We start from the raw sequence: 18928 nt of genomic DNA on the forward strand, positions 1-18928 counted from the left end.
GGTGGTTTTTGTGTTATTCAAAAAATAGTTGTTGTGCTAAACGGGAGATGGAAATGCTTTTTCTGAAGTTCTGACGTACATTTCGGTGAACATTTAACTCACATGACTGATCAGCTGTTCCCGCTCTGACATGAAGCAATTATAAGTTGCCCAATTTAATCCAATTCCTGAAGATTTCTCTCCATTTTCTGTTGTTGGTGAACAAAGTTGTCTGGTTAGGAACCTCTTTTTTTTCCCTTTAACTTCTACTATTTACTGACGGATTACCCTACAGCAATACATTACACTGCAATCTTCTGACTTTAAAGCAAATTTATGCAGTTTTGTTTATTCGCTCTAAACCAGTTGAAGGAAACATCCCTAATTCCCATTCTTAAATGCAACATTTCAAAATTTTGCACCAAATTTTGCTTTCGCTCAGAAGTGATTTGATCAGCCAGAAGAAGTGTAGTACTTTCAACATGGTCTCACAGAAATCCGTGAAATAGTCACGGATTTCGCTTAACTCGAAATCCGTGGAATAGCCACGGAATCGCTCGAATTTCCGTGAAACTGACACGGATTTCGCTACAATGCAAGTTAATGACAGTCATATCCCGTGGCTATTCCAACATACAAAGTGATTATGTACATTCACTGAGTGAAGATTTAGAAAATAAAACATATATTTCTCGCTAGAAATGTGATCAAAATCCATTTTTATGCAGAAACTAAGTCAAAATATTGATTTTTCACTAAAAATGAGAGAACTGTCCGCCATGTTTTTTGTTCTGACCGCCGGGACCTTGAAAGTCACGTGACTTGGAACCAACCAATAGCCACGGGATATGACTGTCATTAACATGCATTGTAGCGAAATCCGTGTCAGTTTCATGGAAATTTGAGCAATTCCGTGGCTATTCCACGGATTTTGAGTTAAGTGAAATCCGTGGCGATTTCACGGATTTCTGTGAGACCAGGTTGAGTACTTTGTAGGTGTGCATGCTATTTAAAAGCGATTTATCACTGTTTTTGACAGTTTTAACTCCTCACAATTTAAATTGTGCACATTCATTTTTTTTCTTCATTTTCCTTCTGTGTAGAAATTGATTTGAAGGTCTAACAGCCAGGCTATACTGAAGATGTAATGGACCGTATGTTGACCTTTCACAGAGCAGATGTGCCGCACAATGTATCTTTTTAATTACCAACATCTGCAATGCACATATGGAGTAGAGTTGTGCGAGTCACAGGCAAAACAAGATGGTAATACGTGATTTTGGATTGTGTTTGATTGTTTTAGTGTTTTGTATTCTTGGTACTGCTCCGTTTAGTCCGTACCTTAAGCTTTCAGAAAACATGCAGAAATACAGACGAAATGAATGCAAAGTAGTTGATCATAAATGATTATGTTACACGTTTAGTGGCTGAGGATGATTAAATATTATGTCCTTTGAATCAGAAAATGATATGTTAAACATGTTTTCATATTTCCAAGATACAAGACACTGCTGCTCAGAAGTTGGTGGCAAAAATTCTCAGCTTGTTTTCAATTCCCCATTAAAACAAATGTTATGGTTGTCTGAAAATTGGGAAAAGCCATTTGTAAATCTAAAACAGCGCAGCAGAGTTAGTAAAATGGCTAAGTCGTGAACTGTTATTTGTAGTTAAATGGGCTAAAGCACATTCCGAATTGCACCAGAATCCACTAACAGTTTTGGCTCGCAGGTGTGTTGATTTACAGCATTGTGGGTTATAGTAACATCTTCTAACATTACAAATCGGAGTGTATTCGCTCTTGAAATATTCTGGCTGCATACCAGAATGGCTTGAAAGATTCATGTCGTGTTTATGATGGAGTTAGCAGGCTTCTGGCCCCTGGGTTCAAAGAACCATCCTGAAACAAAGGAAGACGGAGGATGACCTGACCCGGCTCTGCAGTGTGAAATCACTCCCAGGTCACATGTGTTTTTGTTCATCCTCTTCACCTTGAGGTTTCAGAAGAAGGAGCAGATAGCACGCAATGGTGCAGCAGACCTGCTAAAGGCCACCTCGACAGTCCAGATGCAGTCTTTCATCTTTTTTTTAGAAGCACACTTGCGGTAACAATGATTTCTACACTGACAGAAAGCCTGTGTATGATCACAGCATGCTGTTGCTCGGGGACAGAGCAGGCATGCGGTTTATTATTCTGAATCTGGAGAATATTTCATGGAAATATTCTCTGCTAGTCATGGGGTGAAAATCTTTCACGCTATTATTGACAACTTCTCCACAGCGAGCCAAGTGACTCCTCCAGCTTGACTCTGCCAGTCGTTTTCACAGTTAGGTCCATGTGTTCATATTGCAAAATAATAATTGTCCAATTTATCACAGTGGTGGTATGGTGAAATACTCAGGATATATAAAACTGATAGGGTGAGGAGCTGACAGTAGACAGTCCACCGACCCATCGAGATCAAATGAGTGCCGTTATGCGCTGAATCTACTCGAGTTTTTCGTGATAAGAGAAGCACAGTGAGGCTCTCCAGACCAGCTCTGCTGTCTCTGCACAGATAAATGGCTTCCTCTTTTAAAAAGGTCCCACTCCTCAATTGGATAAGCAGTGTAATCAGCAAAACACTTCAAACACTATTCCCTCATTAATGTTTGAAGGAGGGCATTCTTGTTTGCACCCCGAGTCAATTTGGACATAGTCCATGCTCTGTGGAACCTTTGAAGACTTGAAGCGTCATTGTTCACAGGCAAATGGGTTTAGAAAGATGTCAGTCACTCCAATTATTTTGGCTTTGACATAAATAACATAAAACAGAAATTCTGTTTGTTAAAACGAAAGAAAAAAAAATCTGGCTTTGCAGCTACACAAATGTTTCATGTCAGAATTACAAAGGAACATCACAGCTGCAGATTCACATTTTTTAAATAAGAATCCTTTTGATTTCCCATTTACATAACTTTCAAGTCTCACAACAGACATGCCCAAACAGCAAGACATAATTTAGAGTGAAAACAGAACTTAATGACTATCAAGAGCAGATGGCAAAAGGAATGTCCTAAAATGCTGAAAAGATGTCCAAATATAGAGACCTCTGCTCTTCTCATTGCTGGGAAATTTGCATGTAAAATATTCATACGTAATCCCACCTTCCTGTGTTTTAAGACGTTTTAAATGCCTGAAAAGGCCTCTAATCACTTAAAATAAGGACTTTCCATGTGTCCTACGTTAGATGTGATCATTCAACAACACAAATGTGCTGCAGCTTCTTTTTATAACTAAGTTGGTGCTTCAACACCAAAAACATTTGAAATATTTAATTTAGTTAAGCTTAACTTTTTCCATTGTTAGCAACCGTCAGCTGATGTCAAATTAAAAGCACCCAACATGAGGTCCCCTGCTGTTTTCAATTACACTCTACACTTATCCAGAAAAACTGAATACAATACGACATATGGCTACACTTAAATGAGCTGCACTCATTATCAAGTTATATTTCTGAAGAAATGATTTCATCCAGTTGTAAACACTTTGTTGGTGAGACAGTGTAGTTATATTATTCATGTGTAAAAACAATTAGGTAGGAAAATAGAAAAAAGATTAATGTTACAAAAACTGATTTGTAAACAATGTTGTTTTTTTTAATCCCAATTAAAACATAATAATTATAGCTGGCTTCAGTTTGGAAAGGAGCATGCAAGGACTGCAAATATAAGAAATATGTAAAAAGTGGGTAATTTAACATGTTTACCATCTCCAAAAAGGCTATATCACCAAATATTTAATGTGCATTACTTGCTCTTTTTGGAGTTGAAACATTTCTACTTTTTTGTTCAGAAAAAAACTTGAAAAGGGAAATATAGAGCTTGGTAAATTAGTAGGAAATATTAAAACACTGCAGTTTCGAAGCAACTTTGCTCATAAACGTATAAATGATGTGATGATTTGTTTGGTTTTCTCTGTGCAGGAAGTGAGCTGCAGAGTGGTGGTGGGTCGTTAGTGGGACGAGGCTCACCTGGTGACCCTTTGAAAGCTGTCCTGTTCATTCACTTTCTTTATATTTTTTTGTGGCATTAATCTTGATGAAAAACTTTCCCACCGTAAAAAAAAACGTGTAATCTCTTTACTTTTGTTTGAACCTTCATGACTTCATGGCTCATGAATATTATACTGCATTCAAAAACTCAAACTCAATATGTAATCAATGTACATTTTGATAATCATGATAGGGACTATAAAAAAATAATTTATTTCTTATTTTAAAAGCAGTTTTTTTAGTAAACAATTTTGTATTCACGTCCCTTTCCAACTCTAAAGACTCAAAACTCAAGTGAAATTTGTTAATAAAAAAAAAAAGTAAATGGGCTGTCTAAAAAACAGAAAAGTGTGATCTATTATTGCATGCCAAGTCATGTAAGGCAGTTAAAGTGGTTGGTGTCTGAAGTGACTGTTTTTGGGCAAGCTGTAGAAATGCTAAATTTTTTTTAAAAAACAATAAAAAATAGGAACAATTTTTGCAGGCAAGAACTATGTCCCTTGTGTGAGTTTTCTCCTTGTGCTCCAGTTTTTTCCCACAGCATACAGAAATGTCAGATGGATTGCAGACTTTTTCTTTTTTAAGTCCACCCTCAACCTGTTTCTGCTGAAGGAAATATGAAGTGGCTAACAGAAGACTTTCATTAATATTCTGCCTTTTGGAAGTGAGGCTGACAGAGCAACAGGTGCTGCCACACATTGCTTTTATTTCATTTATAGGGCCACAAAGTAATTAAGTTGGCTCAACCTTGTGACCAACATGTGTAACTAGAAAATTTCCTCTGGGGAAATTCTGAGAGGGCCATGGGGGCTACTGCCGATGTGTGTACACTATGGTGAGATTCTTCAGAGATTTCAAACAATTAATACAAGTAATGTTATAATACTACATAATATACAAGGAGCACACCTACAACAAGCACTTCCTTTATTTATACAGCAACCTATGCCCTTTAACCTCAAAATGTGTGTGTGTGTGTGTGTAACTAGAATCACATAAAGTTACCTGTGTGTGTGTGTGTGTGTGTGTGTGTGTGTGTGTGTGTGTGTGTGAGAGAGAAGCATGTGTATCTGGAGGAGTGTGCGCGCTTACGTGCATGCATCTGTAACTGTAATCACATCAAAGGATCAAAGTCGTTGGGGTCGACCAATCAGAGCAGAGCAATCAACGTTGTAATCTAAATTAACAGCTGTGGGATCTTCTAGCACAGTGACAGCACCCAGAGCTACATATGTCTTTTGTGAAGAAAAAATAATAGCTTTGTAAGAGCGGTCTAAAAATCTGTTAAATATGCTTTTCTACAGAAATCTTCCTGCGTTAATATGGCTGTCAATGAGGCTGTTGGTGCGTGTTGGTGACGAATCTGTGCGTCCTACGCCCAAACTATAACTCTGACAGCTTTACCAGATGATTGTGAGTGAGAAGACAAATTTTCCTACGTTTCTATGTATAAATTATTTCTGTAGAGTGGAAAATGCGGCCTGGATCGCAGTTTTCAAATTTATTTTTTGAAAAAAATGTCTCTCCCTCTGCACTCTGAGCATTGGTCCCGACATGCTCTGGTCCCTACAGCTATTGCTATTGCTGTAGGGACCAGTCCTCGGTGCGATTGCTGTGGCCCTAGAAAGGATGCCATGACGGAGCAAGTTACCAAAGCAAAATGGTTTTATCCTTTGACAAATAATGGCATTAATTAGCCTAAACTATGAGAGTCTGGAGGTCTGGCAAAAAAAGAAGAAAAGGATGAAGGAAGCCTGGGCCAGCCACGCAATGGACCATCGAGCCCAGAACTTTCCCCTCCTGACCTATCAAAATAAAGTTTAAACTAACTAAGAAACAAAACCCTGAAAACGAGACCACCAGACCTCCATCCTCAGAAGAAATAAACAAAGAAAGTTAAGGAGCGACAGAAACAACACACTGAGCTGGTCAGAGGCTGCTTTGTATGGGAGGAAGAGCTCTGCCTCCAGCCTGCTTAAATAAGAGGGCAGGACTGATCACTGATCACCTGATCTCCAGCACCTGAGACAAAGAGGGGGAGTGTAACCAAAATTAACATTACAACACTACTGAAATTAAATGAACTTTAATTCATTAAGGTTTAAGTAAAAAAGCATTTTCTTTCCATATAAATCTGCAGGGGCACAATGTTAATGTTCCAACTTGATGTGTTTTTTTTGTGTATTTTATGTATTTTTCCAATTTTTCAAACACCACATTAATGCAGCGTAAATTGCCTATATTGCAATGTAAAAATAAATAAATTGTAGATTTTTTTTAATGAAAATCGGTCAAGTAGTTTTCTTGTAACACTACAGACAAAGCAAATGAAATAACTAAAAAACACAACCTCTTTGGCGAAGTTGATGAAAATGAACTTAAAGTCAGACTGTGCAGTTAAGTGTGTTATGCCTCTTGTTTAGCGGAACTTTTTACAGTAGAGAAAAAGGCGTCGTTCTAGTCCCCCCTTCTTCATTTTGCATTTAATCTGCATTGACGCTGTTGCACAGCATATAAGCCAGTCATAACAGAGTTTTGGAAAAGGGCGTAGACTTAACAGTAACAGATTCAATTTATGGACACAATGGTCTAAAACTGAGCCCACCCCTGACTGTCAAAACTAAATGAAACTTGAGTGCCGAGAAAAGTTCACAGAGTAGTTGTGTGTCAGGAATGAACTTTTGCCGGGTCGTCCAGTTTGTGTGCTCATGAAGACACGATGAACTTTTATCCCATGCATGGAACATTACTCATTACGAGGAAGACCTGCCATCTGACTTTACCTGTGTGCGTGGTTTTCCCTTTCTCTTGTCTCTATACGGAAACGCCACCATAAATCATCGTATTGTAGATCCATCAAAGCACTGGCAGCACTGATGTGAACTCTAAAATGTATCAAACAGCGAAAAAAAACACAGACGTTCTCTCCAAACTCAAGAAAAACAAGCATCTCAATGATTTTCTGATATTATTTCATACTACATATTGCTGTCAACGAATTGTGCAATAATTGGTTTCAGAGAAAATGATTAAAGAACACATCACAACACGCCAGATGACATCGGTACGGGGGCTTTTTTGCGGGGGATGAAAAACTGCAATAACTGTTGACTGCCCCAATGCACGAAAAATAGCATGACTAAAAGGATGGAAATAAAGTGAGATAATGGGACTGAGGATATGAGAAAATGTTCTTTTAATTGAAATAGTCTAGTACCTGTCAGGCTACAGTTTGATTTCTTCCCCATTTCACAGCCCATTAATCGCTGTGATACAGTTGTTAGTTACATGTCATGAGACTTAATGCACACTGAGTATATCTTCTCATTACATGCACTTTTAGTGGTCATTTAGGTATTGTCTTCTTTAAGTAGCCCTCTCCTGGATCCCTTGTTGTGTTTCTTGAGTTAGTGGGAGCGAGGAGCTGTCATGCAGCTCCCGCTTGTTTTCTCAGCTGGCCCGCCGAGTGTCCACAGTCACTGTCATGTCCTCAGCCTGTGGTCTCCGCATTGTTAGACAGGAAGATAAATGCGAGTGCTATGGGCAGCATCATTATTAATGAAAAGTGACATCATCGCGTGGTCTGCTTAACAGCAATCAGGCCTCTCTCTCCGCAACACTCAATGCAATCCAGATGTCCGTTTGATTAAAGGCTTAAACGAGATTGGAGAGGGTGAGATGGGGGGAGGCACAGCACAGGACGACCCCTGGACTCTAAAACAAAGAGTTTTATAAATTTCTCTTAAAATAAAAAACACATGGATAGAAACCCCACCCCCACAACCCGTCTGCTACCCGATTCCTCTCTGATGGTCATCACCTGGTTTCAAGCAGCAGCACTTGATAATCTGCATGGAAATTCCTGTCTAATTGGACCTGCTACTTACTGTGAGACATTACATATTTCCGACTCCTAATAGTTGTGGGAAATTCACACACTGAAGTTTTCACACTGCTGGAAGCTAATTGGACAGTCAAAGCTTACTTACAGGGACGCTATTTGTTGTAATCAATGTTTTGAGCTCGAGGGACGGTTAAGTCTGTTCTGTCTGACTACTTTGGTCCAGACTGAAATATCTCAACAATTACTGGATGGATCGCTAAACCATTTTGTACAAATATTCACGTTCCCCAGAGGATGAAGCCTACTAACTCCGGTCATCTCTTTTTTTTTACCAATTTTTAGCAGGTCGAAGTTTTCACTTTTTCACTAAAATATCTCAACATCTACTGGATGGATTAAAAAAAACCCTCAGTGATCCCAAGACTTTTCCTTTAGTGCAATATGTGGGTGAGTCTTGCAGTTTTAAGTGAAATGTCTCGATGGGAATTGGTCAGATTGCCATGATTTTTTTTAATCAGCAGGGGGAAAAATGACTTGAATTGTTATTCTGCGAGAGCATTTTGTGTGTACGTGTGTCCCACCATTTCTCTAATTCACGTTCCTCCTGTAGTTTTCTATCGGCCTTTTATCAGACAATTTAATTTTTGCTATTAAATAAATAGCCTACTACATGTTTTTTCATTATTTTGAAATCCAGAACTACTGTCACCAGACTGGAACTACTTATTTGCTCCACCAAACAATACTACCGTAAATATAGCAGAAGAAGCATCGTGCCAAAAAGTGAGTGCCAGTCACTGTTGGCAGGTCGTTGAGGTTTTTGAAGAAGGAGCGAGCTACCTCACAGTAAATAATCTGGATTAGAATTGACTTGATCAATTTAACTGACTTTGATAGTGGATTACAGACTGTGGAGAAAGAGGTAGGTAAGAGTGCCTGTTTAGATCCAGTCAACATGCTTATGGTAGTTTTTTGTAATATACATTTATTGTGTTCTCTACCCTATTTTGTCATACAATAGAGATTGTAGACTCAATATAAGTAGAAAAACTGTCAAACATACAGTCATGTCTCTGAACATTGCAATGGAGGTAAACAGTTAAAATCAATTGTGCACTGTCTCTAAGGCTACGTTCAGACTGCAGCCTGAAGTGACCCAAATCCGATTTTTTCGCCCCTATGCGACCTGCATCTGATCTTTTAATGACAGTCTGAACGACACAGATCCGATTTTTTCAAATGCGATCCAGGCCACTTGGATATGTGGTCCTAAAACTGATACATATCTGATCTTTTGACATGCGACTCCAGTCTGAACGGCCAGGTCGCATTCATACATAGGCTGACTGGGGATTTCCACCGGGCGCGTTACAGCCGCGGAACGGCTCCACCGCGGTTTTGCTCCATCTTCTGCCCAGCGTCAATTCACACCGGGCGCGTTACAGCCGCGGCACGGCAGCATAGCGAGCCGGTCGTATACACGCGAGATAACGAGAACACGCGATAATCCTGACCATACGGCTGTAACGCGCCCGGTGGAAATCAGGCTTTAATGCTCGTGGCCACGTTTTCCGCTACTTCCGTCAACACTGAGCACGCTCGCTGCGTGTGACGTCGTCGTGTCCTCCAATGCGCATGCGGGACACTTTTGGTACGTTTAAAGTTCACACTGGAGATCACATACAACTCGCATTTAATTGGAAATGTGAACGACCTTGCAAAAAAATCGCATTCCACAAAAAAATCCGAATTGAGCATTAAGCCCTGCTGTCTGAATGTAGCCTAACTGCAGGAGAAATGAAACACGACTTCGATCTACCTCATTTTCTCTTAACCCCCCCCCCCCCCCCCCAGGACATTTCAGCAGGTTGTCCAGATCACACGGTGAAGAGTCCTCACAGCAACAGATGCAGTCATCTGGCAGTGCCTCATGTCCACAAAGAAGGATTTAGGTAAACTTGCAAAACAAAAACATAAAAACACACCTGTCACAGGCCAGGATGAATTAAGTCTACCTCGTTTTTTCCCTTCTCTCCCCAACCAGCGCTTGACCTGTGCTGGCCACAAGAAGACGCAGGCGGTTTGGACCGACTGCAACCTGAGCTGCCACATAAAATGACTCACCTGACGCTGACTGGGCGTGACCATCCTCCGCTCACATTTTCCCCCACCAATTTTTATGAGTGCAAAGCCAAGGTTGAAACTGAAGCACAAACCCACCCAGTGCTTCTTGGCCCACTTGTTTTTTTTAGCGTATATGTTGCTGATGCAGGATGGATAGAGGGATGAAAAATGAGAACTAGTGAGTCACTTTATTTACTTTAATTCATTAATGGCAGGCATGATGTTTATCATGTTACTATGGTGGCTCTGAGGGTTCTGTGACATGCTCTTTTCCACCATGTTCATATGTATGCGGGTCAAAAATATCACTAAGAGATGTATTTCTGTTTTGTTTTGACTGCACAGGTACAAAACATGCATGCGGTGCCTGGGAGCAAACACTGGGAAACTCTTTTTTTCTGTCAGGCTCTCCCATTCTCTGTGGGCCAAATGTTAGACAGGGGAAACCATCACTCACTGTCTGTGCCTCTGTCAGGATTGCAATGATGCTATCTGTTGGTGTAAGCTTGACGGATGCCACACATGCAGGCTGCGGGCCCCATGAGGGCGGAGGGCCATGGGACACCTTGAGCCAGTTATACAGAGAAAGGTGGAGCAGCAGGAGGTAAAAGATGACCTAAAGTGAAAACACTGAGCAGAGAGTGTGTGAGGCCTGTCCATCAACATGTTTGTGTGTTTGTTTTACCAATTAATTGTTTGTTTAGTTCTCGGCATGCCGTCTGACTTATACAAGGGAAACATTTTCACATTTTCCCCTCATTTTGAAGGGAAAACCTCTTACAATGAAATACATATAATGCTATGGTCTAGAACTCACAGAACACCTCAACACCAATAATTCAGTCTTTTTATATAATAAGGATTTACAATTTGCAGTTGGCACTGCACAAGGCAATGTACTTGTTTGTTATGGACCAGTTTAATTTGTTGTTACAGTTCAGGCTTTTCCTAATGCACTGATATTTGTGGGAAACTTAATAAAAAAACAAAAACAGTAATTGTGAGCCAGGAGGTGCTGCTTTTTGTTTGCCAGGCGGCAACCTCTAGTGGTCATAATAATTATGACAGTTGTGAAGCAGGAAGTGATCCGATGTAGTCAACATAAATACCAATAACATCCATTCATTCATTCACGTGAGAAGTTGGATAATTAAGTCAAGCACACGACTTTAACCCAGGAGACAGCTGTTTGTGTCCCTTTTGGAAGTAAAATTTACGTCATCTTCTTTCTCACCTGCGCAACAACATTGTGTTACTCACGGAAGTTGTTATTTTGATCGATACCCTGAACTTTTTCTCTAATGCTGACAAAGTAGTTTTGGTGCCTAAACCGAACGAAGTAGTTCCATTTCACAATGTTAACAACCATAGACGGATTATCATGACCACGGGCCCTGGACACAATCTCGCCACGGGCCCCTGCCTACACACGCGAAAGTATGCGCGCAAAGGCGATCTTCCCATTACACACATAACAACACCGGGCAACACACAACCACACAACATAACTGTCATTTTAGGTCTGTTTTGTTTGGCACCTGCCACGTACAGGATGATATACACATAGACGGATTATCATGACCACGAGCCCCTGTCTGCACACGCATTATGTGAGCGTGCAACGGCGCTCTTTCCATTACGCACGTAACAACACCGGCACACACAACCACACAACATTACTGTCAGTTTAGGTCTGTTTTGTTTGGCACCTGCCATGTACAGGATGATACATATATTATGGGAGAGACAGAAAGCTTAAATAGCCAGCCCTTGCAGTATTAATTAAAATATAGGTAACCACCTATTTTAAAAAACGAAACTATCAACCAGCCTATCCCTCGCGCTGGCCAGCGCACACAGACGCACTTACACACACAAATACAGGCACCTGCCATGGAGGAGTCATGTTGTAATGGTAATAAACAAATGCACTAAATCGTGCTAATGTGTTCAGACCGACGGTCCGATCGGGGGGTCGAACACGGCACTCGGATGCCGAGTTGTCGGATACAGTCCTAGAAACTACTCACCTAAACCTCCGGCTTTTTCCTGGCGTTCTTCGAGGAAAAGTCCTTGATAAAGTAATCACAGTCCAACTCTCTGACCAGTTTGGCCTCTACGGCCAGTTACATAGTGTAGTTTCAGCCGTTTCAGCTTTTTCTTTCCTCTGTTTTCGTTTAGCTGATCCACTGAGCGCCCACGTCTCCATTTTAAAAACACACTTTTTTCAACTTTGACCCCAGCGACCAGCGTATTGTGTCATCACGCATTACTGATTTAATCTTATAATTTCTAAAGCATTTAATTGATTTCATTATCATACTACATTTTCAAAGCCACATTTATTCCAATATATTTTTAAATTGTACCAAAAAAAAAATAATCTGAAGGCCAAGGGCCCATATTGGCTCTAGGGCTCTGGGCACACGCCCACTTTGCCCATGCCTCAATCCGTCTATGTTAACAACATGTTTAGAGTTGGCCACAATGCAGCCGTCATTGTCAATGAAGTATTTTCGGACTACTGTGGGATCTCATTTGACGTAAATGTTGGTAATTTCACTCAATCTTCATACCCTCTTATAAAAGAAAATATTAACATCTTATGCATTCATTTTTATTTGCAAAAGTATTCTTGCCACATTAAATATCATGTTAAGGCCTGGTGCAAGATGGCAGATTCTATAAAGGAAAAAGTAGAGGGTCTGATGAAGACACAAGGTCAAAAACATTTTTTAACATATCCTGAAAACAAATTTAGGATTCCTACATTGCAGACATAGATAGAAAATATATCGTATTGTTTATTCAAACAGTATAAAGATATATTAATGGAGCTTTCCCTTGCAGCTCTGCAATAACTTCTACCTTCATGAGGTTATAATGTTCAATGTTTGTTGAAACTGTTTGAGAGAGATGTTCACTTAACTTCACAGCACTTTTTTAGGCTGTAGTTTGTGAGGCTTCTGACCTGTGTTGCTTAATAATGACCAGCCTCCCTCTTAGTTGTTTTGTCTACCTGATTTTAAAACAACAGTAGGCAAATGATCAGAAACACATGTATAATAATATACAGTTCAACAGCACCAAAGGATTGATCACATTATTGTATTACTTGCCTGGGTCCAGCTGACTGATAACCGCAGTGTAACAAGTTAAGAATCCTGTCAATCAATCAATTGAAAATCAAAATGACTTTATTCATCCCCAAGGGGAAATTCAGTTAGATTAAGATGTCTGATATCAGGCAAGTATTAGACTGCATTAGTTTAAGCCAAATGTAACTAATAAACTGGTTTATTTAGTTAAAAAAAATAAGGCAGCTTTTTGGCATCCACAGAAATGTCTTCATTACGCCCCACTATACCAAATGTAATTAACAAACATTATCTTTTCTATTTCAATGTGAACAAACTCTTAAACAAACTCTCTAAATGGGGTGAAACATAAATATTTTAAATTGAAAATGACTGTAAATTTACCATGATAAATATTTGAACTGCAACAGCGATTTTGAAAAGACTGCATCATTAAAAGCAGCAAAACACAACAAATACCTTAATCTCTGTATAGACATCTTAAATATATCTTATCAGGGGAGACTTCTGCTTTCTAAACACAGCCAAATCTCTCTTTCCTCTTTGGTCCGAAGAGACACGCAAAGCAGCCCTCTGGTCTCAGGATGTCTGTCCCCTGTTTGAAGTTTATCTAACTACCATATGTATTTGTTTTCCCCAGCAGAGTAAATGATGATTCTCTCTGTCCACTTATCATCCGCCCCCCCACCAGTGCGCATGTTATTTATTATGAAATGACACCTCACTGTCCGGTGAGCCTACTGCAGTGGGCATGATTCATGGAGGCGGACTATGAGACACAGGAAGACCATTAAAAACCCTATCAACATCATGTCACAGTTGGTGGACCACAAGGAGGAAACTGGATAGCCATTAAGAGGTTTTATGTTCAAGCCTTTTTTACTAATGGGGAGTCCAGATCGAGATTCTATAATCCAACCGGTATCTTAACTGTGACATCATTATATTTCACCTTAATAATCTGAATGTTAAAGAGGATATAATGCTCATTTTTTGGGTTCAAAGTTGTATTTTGGGTCTCTACTGTGATTTAATGTTCCAAAAGCCTTAATGTCCCATGGCTGCTACTCCTCTGTCCACCCTCTGTCTAAAAAAATGGCATTAGTCAAAACTTTGGCCATGTTTAATATGAAAATCTGACATTGTAGCCTAAATTGTAACAGAAAATAAGGAAGGGCACGTTCCATGTAAAGCAATTGTGCAATATTTCGGGAAATAAATGTATTTGGTTTCTTGCTGAAAGATATAAGAAGATTAATACCACCCTCCAGTGTGTATGGTAAATATGAAGCTGCAGCCTGTTAGCTTAGCTTAGCAGAAAGACTGGACACATGGGACCAAAACTACCCTAGATCTGTCTGATGCTAACAAACTCAGCTTCTGTAAAGGTCACTCATTAACATATTTCCAGTCTTTATGGTAAGCTAAGTGAATTGGCTTTTGTCAGCTAGCTTCATGTTCACCATACAAACCACTAACTCTGTAAAATAAGTGGACACAGCCACTGTTATGTCACCAATTGGTTTGAAGACTATGGTTTTGGAAGCCTCGAATATGACACTTTGGATGTCGCCATCTTGTTTTTTGGAGCCAGAAGTCACCACATTTGGACAAGAAGGTGGAGCTGGGAAGGAAGATGCCAAGTTACCATCTGACCAGCTCTAACTAGCTTGGTTGCATCCATAGTTTGTCAAGTAAGTCGAAAGCTGAACAAGATATTTTTAGGTGACCACAGTTTTACAGTTCATTTTAATGCAAACACACTGAGAAATGGTCAAAGTCCTAAGAGGAAAACACAGTGTGTCATGGTAGCAGCTCACAAGGTCGCTACTCCCTAAAGCATATCCTGCTTCATCATCCGTTTTACTCTAAATGGGACCATAATTTACAGAATGCACATCATACTCAAGAAGACTTGAAACTAGCATTTGAGACTGTAAATTATGAGGGAAAGGTACACTGAGCTAATAAATCTAGTGAGAAGTAGAGGAATTTTCTTATACACTTACAATTCAATTTATGCAACCAGTATTGTTGGCCCTGCTGTTTGGATAGAAAGAATGCAGGTTTAAGGCACTTTCTAGGAATACCACTTTGTGCAAACATGACTTGTATCAATCTTCTCATTTAACTGTCAACAAGAATGTAAGCACATTTTTTGAAAAATGTTCAACTATTCCTTCAACACTGTGAATTATGGTGCACAGGCTCGTATATTCATTAGTATCTGTCCGAGTGTATGTAAAGATGCTATTACAGAAACTCATGAATGGCCTTGGCAAACACACAGAAAATACCCTGACAGTTGCAGATGCCTGAGCTCAAATGGCATCAGTCTGAGCTGAAAAACATTCAGCATGCAATGTTTATGAAACTAAATCCTTAAGAGCCCAGAAATTTCAGCTCAGTGATAAATTTCCTTTTTGGATTGTTTCAATCTTCGAATGCACTTAGATACACATACTGGCTGCTTTGAAGACTGAAGGTGGACATATGGCTTTCCCTTTCCTCCCTTCAATTTACTGATACATACCAGGTGTTATACTTTTCATGTCACGTTCTCAAGATAAAGGTTGTATTCCTGGAAGAAAAGAACGAAAAAGCACACATATCGGTGCGCTACAGTAAGAGAGGCTGTCTTTTTTTCCAACATATATTGTGCTGTCCTGTGGCAGAAATGAATTCTAATTTCTTTTTCTGAGAGGCAAAGAGGTCTGCTGCATCCCATGTGGCTCTCAGATGTTTCTGTTATTACCACTGTGCTAAGACAATTTATAATAAAAGAGTTCCAGGACACAAAGTAAAACAGGGAGGCATGAATGTTCTCCTGAGACGTGCAGCAAAGGCCAATAGTGCAATGAACAAAATGAACAAAAACAACCACAAGGAGGAATTTGGCGGATAGATAATGAACAGATAAGACAGAAGGAATGAGAGACTTTGTTCAATGGCTGTCAGGTTGTGCTGATGGGTGTCTTTAACCCATAAGAACCCAGACCCAGTTATCCATAAAGGAAAGTTATGGGGGATATATCACAGACCAAGTGAACCATGCAGAACATATTTATGATGTGGTTTTTTTTTGTTTTTTTGTGGTTCTTTTTTTTAGTAATTTTGTGGGGTTTTTGTGTCTTTTTTAAGTAATTTAGTGTTTTTTCAGTCATTTTGTGTCTTTTTTGGTCATTTTGTGTCTTTTTTTTAAGTAATTTAGTGTTTTTTCAGTCATTTTGTGTCTTTTTTGGTCATTTTGTGTCTTTTTTAAAGTAATTTAGTGTTTTTTTGGTCATTTTGTGTCTCTTTTTAGTAATTTTGTGTCTTTTTTGTGTCTTTTTTAAGTAATTTAGTTTTTTGCTGTCATTTTGTGTCCTTTTTTGTAATTTTGTGTCTTTTTTGGTCATTTTGTGTCTTTTTAAGTCATTTTGTCTGTCTTTTTTGTGTCTTTTTTAAGTAATTTAGATTTTTTGGTCATTTTAATACTGCCCCCAGCGGCCCCCAGGTAATTTGAGTTTGAGACCCCTGTTCTAGAATATTTAAAGTGTTTGTGACATGGGTGTCACCGTGGGTTCTTATGGGTTAAAAGTCAAGGGTGGTCAATATCACACATGTTACAGAAAAATGCATGGAAAATGTGGGGTGAAGTTCTGCTATTGTGAATTTATCACAGTGATATACTCAAAGCTGTCATAGCAGTTTGCTATGGAGGAAAACATAAAAAACGTCAATTTCTCAGTTAATTTCACGTCCCTGTAGATCAGAGGGTGTTTGACAAGGAGCTGCATGACTTCTTCAAGTGAGGTAATGGTCATTTATACCAGCAGATAAAGCTGCCAGGACAGGCCCTTGTCACATTAATTAGTGTAGGTAACACCAAACACCAACCCAAGTATGATTCACCCCCAAAATGCAGCAATAACAATGGCCCGTCTTCATCAGACACAGATGAATCATATAGGTTGACTCCCTCGCCTCAAAGCACAAGTCCTATTACATTTTGCTATGTTTTACTGAACCCAAATGATCCAGTACCAGATGTGCAAATCCATACCAGCAGCTCGCTAACTCTCTGTCAGCCCATATTGGAGTGTAAATCCTCCAAAAAATGTCTCTTAAAGCTGCAACGAGGAGAATTATAGTAACATTAATAGCCCTGCCCTATCAGGAGGGACTGTAAGAACTAACCCCGGTGGATGTCAACACTCCTGTGAAGTCTGTGTCACTCTTTTTCATAATCACATTTAAAGTTTTAATCAGATTAAGCATGTACAATACAAGCTTACCCAATGTGTGGTCTCCTGCCCTAAACCCCAACCCAAATCCTATTATTACCCATTTTAATTACAGGATAATACCTGTGGGATATTGTATCATTATTGTTGCTAATATTATTAATATACAACTGATTGACACTTGCATCACATGCTTTACTTTTGAGATGCCATTTCAATCCTCAGAAGACAAATATGCGGACAGAGACTGCTACTGTTAATACAGTAGATTAGTAGTAGTGTTTTTAAATGGGAACCATAGAGCCCTACACATTCCACACAAGCTTTTGTAGTCAAATGTCAGCAGACAGAGTGGACAAGCTTATACTGGAAGATAACCACTGTTCCTTCTGGTTTCATGTCATGTGATTAAGTCTGATTGTGTTACTAAATGTAGAGCGTTATTCCAAATGCATTACGGCAAACTGTAAACACGCCACTGTAAATTTTTCCCTGTTAAGTCTTATTAGGCTTGACTCTTGTTATTTTATCTAGCGCGTTCACGGTGCTAAATCAAACTGTTTCTAATTTGAGGGAAGTGAGTGCAGGGAGAGGCAGGGAGGTCTGAGGAAACCCAGCCACCACCGAAGGTGTGAAAGATGAGGACAGATGTTGTGTTGTCTCTGATGGTGAAGTCACTTTGATGGCTTTGACCTCATAAGCGCGAGTCAGCAGGACTCTCGCAGCCAACAGGTCATAAATATATGCCTGGGATCGGGAGGCAGACATTACCAACATAGCGGTGCATGACCTAATGATCTGGCAAGCTATAGACGGCGTAGTGTGTTGTTTTGGTGTGCCCATTCATTCACACAGTTAAATAGATTAACTGTTCTGGTGTAACAGAAGTAAAGATGATACTAATCGAAGAAGTTCTTCTCGTGAAATGTAAGAAATAAAAAACATTTACTGCAAATTGAAGGAATTTGAAATAATATTCACACTTGTATGGTTACAACAAGAAATAGTTTTTATACCTTTCGCAGGTGTCATGCCAATAAGATGTCCTTGACCTAACACTTGCACGATAACAATGGAATTACAAATTGGCTAATTGAGCACTTATGACTCATTATAAAAATTAGTGTTGGTCTGGCCGTGACCTCTTAGTCTGTGTCTGATAAATTACCAAGAGTCATGAAGCAGAAACAGTGATAGACTGCCTACCGTTGGCAGGAATGCAAATCTACAATATGGTCACCATTACACCACACATCCATCACCTGGCCCTGTAGGATTTGGGGGGTCTGCTTAGTGTGAGCTTTGTTCTCTTCGGAGTACATGCATGTTTGGGGACTACAAGTCCACAACTGCTCTTCCCTGTTGTTTTGCTAAAAAAAAAAAAAAAAAAAAAAAAAGACTGTATCAGTGATCACGTCCCCAAACAGGTCAGGCAATTCCAGTTGCGAAGCCGCATGGAGGATTTATTAGAACCAGATGGGCTGTGCTCCCTTACAAGCTCGGCCGAGACGAAAAACACTGGGCTGGCTTCTCCCAGGCCTGCTCTGGGGGAACGGAGAGCGACTGGTCCACCCATTTCCTTTCCTTGCCCTTCCCAGGCATGTCAGAGAGGAGCCAAGCCAAAAA

The 18928-nt window shown here is 39.7% G+C and overlaps 1 long non-coding RNA gene across 1 annotated transcript; it reads left to right on the plus strand.

Annotated features, from left to right (window-relative positions):
- Positions 1-9718: 9718 nt before the first annotated feature.
- LOC131980798 (uncharacterized) lies at positions 9719-10558 on the plus strand. The gene is made up of 3 exons (XR_009395251.1): positions 9719-9806; positions 9899-10156; positions 10324-10558. It is a non-coding gene; the product is annotated as an uncharacterized LOC131980798 (long non-coding RNA).
- Positions 10559-18928: the final 8370 nt, after the last annotated feature.

This window comes from Centropristis striata, chromosome 11 (genome assembly GCF_030273125.1).
Source record: "Centropristis striata isolate RG_2023a ecotype Rhode Island chromosome 11, C.striata_1.0, whole genome shotgun sequence".
Classification (NCBI taxonomy): domain Eukaryota; kingdom Metazoa; phylum Chordata; class Actinopteri; order Perciformes; family Serranidae; genus Centropristis; species Centropristis striata.